We start from the raw sequence: 6957 nt of genomic DNA on the forward strand, positions 1-6957 counted from the left end.
CTCTCTTGGTATTGATGATTTAAGTTAAGTTTCTGTTCACTTGACCTATAGACACTTCTGCTTATACAGAGCTGGTAAGAATTGAACTGCTCATCTATATTCTGCCAGGGACACCATCATTAATACCTAACGCCAAAGGTCTCTATGAGACAGACTATTCTCACTGCTGCTTTGATTCCAATGTCAACACGGCAACCATACCTACCTTACCTTTGGTGGTTAAGTGTGGCCACATAATCTCTGGCAACCTGGGATCAGTTTGTCCCAAGTGCATTTAGGGACCCAGCTTCAATGGCAGCAGTTTCCATGTAATTTCTGACCAACAAGGAGTGACCACAGAGCTCTTCAAGGATTCTGAGACTCCCCTCACACCTTTATTTTTGAACTGTGGTATTGGAGAAGAGTCTTGAGTCCCTTGGACTGCCAGGTGAACAAACCAGTCAATCCTAAAGGAAATCAATCCTGAATATTCATTGGAAGGACTGATGCTGAAGCTTAAGCTCCAATACTTTGGCCACCTGATGGGGAGAGCTGACTCACTGGAAAAGACCCTGATACTGGGAAAGATTGAAGGCAGGAGGAGAAGGGGAAGACAGAGGTGAATATGGTTGGATGGCATTGCTGACTCAATGGACATAAGTTTGAGCAAGCTCCAGGAGATGGTTAAGGATAGGGAAGCCTGGCACGCAGCAGTCCATGAGGTTGCAGAGTCGGACATAATTGAGTGACTGAACAACGAATGGTGAAAACTACCTTCCACTTGTCCCAGTGGTTTCCACTGCCCTCCTAGGCTGGGTGAGCAGATCTCACGTGGTAAATTCACTCTAATGTTCCAATATACCCCAGGTTGTGGATACCTTCCTCTACAATACAGTCAGGCGGTTCTGACATTTCAACTAGACCTCCTGAAGGCCATTTTTTTGGTCCATGTTTCAGCCAACCAAACAGTTAGAGCCTTTTCTGACCCCTCAGACTACAACTAGATTCAACAAATAACCCTGCAGTTAAGTGAGCAATGTTTTTTTTTTTTTTCATTTTCTTTCCCAATGAAATTATTAGTTAGCTTATCCAACAGTTATTTATTTGGTAGTTAAATGTGCACTTTGAACATAAAGTCTGTTTTTAGGAAGAAACAGCAAAATTTATTCTGTGCCTTCTGTTTTATCTGGATAATGAGATTTTTCTATCACATAATATTTTCACTCAAGAGCCTGTTGTTTTTTTGTGCTTTTATCCCATAATCTGAAACCTATTTCAAAAAAGGCTTACTTTTGAAAATTGTAAAGTTCTTGATTATTATATGCTGCTGGGCTGATTTTAAATGTTACCATGATGATCTAAGCCTCCAATCATATTTTATGTTTACATTCTTAAAGTTTATTTGCACCTTTCCTCTTTTGACAATTCTTTTAAAAACTTCCTTTGACGAATTCAGATCCCATAACCAGAATATAACTATTAGTATGCCTTTTATACATAACCCAAACTCTTTGGTGGGGGGGGCAATCTCTTTACAGCTCTGGGCAACACCAAGTATTTCCTTTCTCATGTTAGTAAGGAAGATACTAGAAAAAAGTTAGCATCTTCAGATTTTTAATTAGGGCAACACCAGAGTATAGAAAATTAACAAAACAAAAGGAGAGTCTCAATTCCTTCTGCATTAATTATTATATATGCATGTAATTCTAAAATGTTGTCAGTATAAATATATTTCACCATTGTGTCACTCTCAGTCTTCATAAAATCCAATTTAAGGTCACATGTTCAAAGACTGGCATACACATCAACAAACGTTTGTTTTATATGTGTCAACAAGTTGATCTGTTTGTCCAAAAGAAATATTTTGTTTCTAGGTTTGACATAACTCTTCAACAGAAGACAATCATAAGACACATTATAGGAAGAATTAGAGGGCTCTGAATGTTTTTCTGTGCTCTTGTATTAGTTTGGCAGGACTGCCATAACAAACCTGGTGGCTCAAAGCAATGGAAATGTACTGTCTCATGGCTCTGGAGGCTAGAAGTCTGGAATCGAGGTGTCAGCAACATTGGTTCTTTCTGAGACTTCAGAAGGAGAATCTGTTCCCAAGCCTCTCTCCAAGCCTGTAGCAGTTTTCTGGAAACCTTTCATGTTCCTTGGCTTCTGCTGTATCACTCATCTTTGCCTTCATCTTCTCATGGTACTCTCCCTGTGTGTCCATCCATGTCTGAATTTCTTCATTTTATAAGGACACCAGACACCTTGGACTAGGGGCCCATCTTACTCCAGTATGACCTCATCTTAAATAACTACATTTTCAACAACCCTAATTCTAAATAAGGCCACACTCTGAGGTACTGAGGGTTAGTATTTTAACATATACATTTTGGGAGATAAAATTCAACCCATAAAAACCTGAATGCTGACAAAATGTTCTTTCTCTCAGTGTAATATTTCATTCAATCACTATGAAATTATTATGCATGTGGAGGATACCTCAGTGGAGGATTCCATTCTCCTTCACTCCAGTACTATGGGTCTTATGATACTTTAACAGGAAACACTCCTTATCATCAAGAGGCAGTTTCTGTTTCTCCCTCACACATCTTAAGCTGTAAAGCACATTTCCTCATCTGGAGAATCTTGTGTGTGTGTGTGCACATGTGTGTGTGTGTTTTTGGTCACTCAGACGTGTCCGACTCTTTGCTCCTTCCAGTCTCCTCTGTCCTGGGAATTTTCCAGGCAAGAATATAGGAATGGCTTGCCATTTCCTTCTCCAGGGGATCTCTCTTGGTTAAATGCAGAGTCTGACTCAGTAGACCTAGTTGGGGCTCCTAAATGATGATAATGATCTGAGAACCACTCCATAAGTAGCAAGAATGTAAAGGTATCTCCACAATCCATGAATTAGAAGGTAAGTCAAATGTTGAAAACAATTTCCTTAGCAACAGGCTGTACCATGGAGTCTTAACCATTGATGTTTTATGGAATAAAGTCATTTGAACCGGTTTCCATTATAACCTGACATCATCACCATGGACACCTGTCAGAGCGAAAGTCAAGGCATTCCATTTCTTTTAGGCTTATTGCAAATGACTGTAAAATAATCTCACAATTTGTATAGAAATACGAAAAACCTCTAATAGCCAAAGCAATCTTGAGGAGGAAGAATGCAACTGGGGGAATCAACCTGCCAGACTTCAGGCTCTACTACAAAGCCACAGTCATCAAAACAGTATGGTACTGGCATAGAGACAGAAATATAGATCAATGGAACAAAATAGAAAGCCCAGAGATAAACCCACACATCTATGGACACCTTATCTATGACAAAGGAGGCAAGAATATAAATGGAGAAAAGACAGTCTCTTTAACAAGTGGTGCTGGGAAAACTGGTCAGCCACTTGTAAAAGAATGAAACTAGAACACTCCCTAACACCATACATAAAAATAAACTCAAAATGGATTAAAGATCTAAATGTAAGACCAGAAACTATAAAACTCCTAGAGGAGAACATAGGCAAAACACTCTCCAACATAAATCACGGCAGGATCCTCCATGACCCACCTCCCAGAATATTGGAAATAAAAGCAAAAATAAACAAATGGGACCTAATTAAAATGAAAAGCTTCTGCACAGCAAAGGAAACTATAAACAAGGTGAAAAGACAGCCTGCAGAATGGGAGAAAATAATAGCAAATGAAACAACTGACAAAGAATTAATCTCAAAAATATACAAGCAGCTCCTGCAGCTCAATTCCAGAAAAATAAATGACCCAATCCAAAAATGTGCCAAAGAACTAAACAGACATTTCTCCAAAGAAGACATACAGATGGCTAACAAACACATGAAAAAATGCTCAACATCCCTCATAATCAGAGAAATGCAAATCAAAATCACTATAAGGTACCATTTCACACCAGTCAGAATGGCTGCTATCCAAAAGTCTACAAGCAATAAATGCTGGAGAGGGTGTGGAGAAAAGGGAACCCTCTTACATTGTTGGTGGGAATGCAAACTAGTACAGCCACTATGGAGAACAGTGTGGAGATTCCTCAAAAAACTGGAAATAGAACTGCCATATGATCCAGCAATTGCACTCCTGGGCATACACACCGAGGAAACCAGAATTGAAAGAGACACACGTACTCCAATGTTCATTGCAGCACTGTTTATAATAGCCAGGACATGGAAGCAACCTAGATGTCCATCTGCAGACAAATGGATAAGAAAGCTTTGGTACCTATACACAATGGAGTATTACTCAGCCATTAAAAAGAATACATTTGAATCAGTTATAATGAGGTGGATGAAACTGGAGTCTATTATACAGAGTGAAGAAAGCCAGAAAAAAAAACACCGATACAGGATACTAACGAATATATATGGAATTTAGAAAGATGGTAATGATAACCCTGTATACGAGACAGCAAAAGAGACACAGATGTATAGAACAGTCTTTTGGACTCTGTGGGAGAGGGTGAGGGTGGGATGATTTGGGAGAATGGCATTGAAACATGTATATTATCATATGTGAAACGAATCGCCAGTCCAGGTTCGACGCATGATACAGGATGCTCGGGGCTGGTGCACTGGGATGAACCAGAGGGATGGGATGGGGAGAGAGGTGGGAGGGGGGTTCAAGAAGGGGAACACATGTACACCCGGGGCGGATTCATGTCAATGTATGGCAAAACCAATATAATACTGTAAAGTAATTAGCCTCCAATAAAAAAATAATAATAAAAAAAGAAAAAAGAAAAATTGAAAAAAAAAAGACTCATTAACTCAAGATCAGAAAAACAAGAATTTGTTTTAAATTTTAAAATTTGTTTTAAAACCTAGGATTTAATGAACTAATTTAATTGTGGTTAATTTTCTACTTTCTAATATTATATCTAATAGATGTAAGAAACCTATTCATTTCCTGTCTATTTCTAGCCTTCAATTTAATAGTCTATATTTGAACTAAGTGGAATGAAAAACTGTAACTGGTATATCATTCTTACTGGCATCTCAAAACAGAAAAAAATCCTATAGAAGATCACCAAATAGATTATAAACTAATATAATAAAAATGTTTCTGCAAAAATAATATTTTCTGCTACCCCATGCCACTTCATGCCAAATGCAGCTGCAGTATTTTATGCTAATTCTCTCAGGAAGGGGCATGTCATGATAAAAAGAAACTGATAAAAGTCAAATTTTTTGCTTTGAAATTTCAAAAATCATGTTCAATGGATCAGCCATTATTTGGAAGATTTGGAAGAATAAATTATAACTCAAAGTCAAGGTCCAGATCTGATTGCAAAGAGACAGTGTCTTTTGATTCGTATTTTGCTTGTGACTGTTTCTTAATTACATATATTTGGTCATCAACATTTTAAAGAAAATATCAAAGGTATTATTGGCTTGACGTAATTACTTTAAAGAAACTCTGTTCCTTTTTGTACAAATTACAGACCAACTGATCATGTCCAATTATACTTGCCTTCCTCTCCCTCCATACGGGTCCCTGGGCAATGTCACAGAACTAATAAGGATCTGGCTACCTCTGATCCCAGCAGGGTGAAAATCAGAAGAAATGGACACATGGTGTGTCTAGGCAAAACTCAAAGGCAGTGTCACTAGATTTCCATGATCTCCACAGTGTGGAACCCAACAGGCGGATTCCTCTCACTTCAGCTGGAAAGAATAAAGTATTTCCTGGGTTCTTAGGAGAAAAGAATGAGAACCCTGAAGGAGAGATACGCGTGTGCTATCCACAAAGACAGCGACTGAAGGACTGAGGACCAGAAAGGTGAAAGTACATCTCAGCAGAAGGCAGCACAGGCAGATGACAATGGAGGGCTAGTTGCCCCACCCCTCCTAGCATCACTGCCCTTCCACAGCAATGGAATAAGTTCCTCCTCTAATCCAAGAAGATTAAATTTCTTCTACTGACAGAAAGAAAACCTGCAAAAGAAATTAAATTCAACTTTGAATTGGGAGTTACATGAACTTATTCTAAAATCAGAAATTCATAATCAATTAACTTTCCTTTTATATTTTGCATCTATTTTCCAACATCTAATGGTATGTTCTACATACAATGTGTGCTTGGTAGGTATCCATTTCCTTTTTTCTATATTAGTACAACTTTCTTACACTCCAGGCGAAGAGGCTAAAATATTATGAGCTAGGTGCTGCCAAGGCTGCCGCTGAAGATGCTAGGAGTGAAGAAAGGGTCAGGTGATGCAGTAAACCTTCAAGAAGCTAGAGAAAAGAGATGATACGGTGAAAATAGCTAAGGAATAGAATTTTCTTTTCTTTCTTAAAAAAATACTTAAATATGCATTGGGCTAGATATTGGGGATAGGAAAGTGATGGAAATAATTTCAGACCAGTGGAGACCATAGGAAAATACAATATAATGAATGTTAAAAGTTAAGATAGACTTGTATGCAAGTTTTGCAGAACATTAGAGAAATTAGATATGCATAGAATTCATTCGTTCAGTGCATTTAAAGAGTATTTCCTGAGGCACCATTGTAATGCCCTAGAAATGGAGAAACGGAATGAAAAAAGGCACAGTCTTGTTCTGAAGAAACTCAGAGTCTAGTGAAAATGCTTCTGGGGCAGCAATTAACATAACAAGCATGGCGTATCAGGGGTAGGGAAAGTGTTCAAACAATGTCAACTGTATAATCAGCTGTTACCCGAGCAATAAGTTAAGGCCATGGGTTGACAAAAAAAGAGGACGCTAGAAAGGTACACGATAGACAGGGCTGAAATGGTTGGGTTTTTTACTATGACACCAAATGCTTTTGTTGCAGGGGACGCGCATTTTCCTGCAGTGTTCATTTTATTGAAATAATCTGGGGTACACAAACACATTTATTTTAAAATTAAAGTATGTATGTATCACGTGCTAAGTCGCTTCAGTCGCGACCAACTCTTGGTGACCCTACGGAGGCGCTCCTCCATCTATGAGATT

This window comes from Moschus berezovskii, chromosome 5 (assembly GCF_049115385.1).
Source record: "Moschus berezovskii isolate FMDL1 chromosome 5, NW_MosBer_1.0, whole genome shotgun sequence".
Lineage (NCBI taxonomy): Eukaryota > Metazoa > Chordata > Mammalia > Artiodactyla > Moschidae > Moschus > Moschus berezovskii.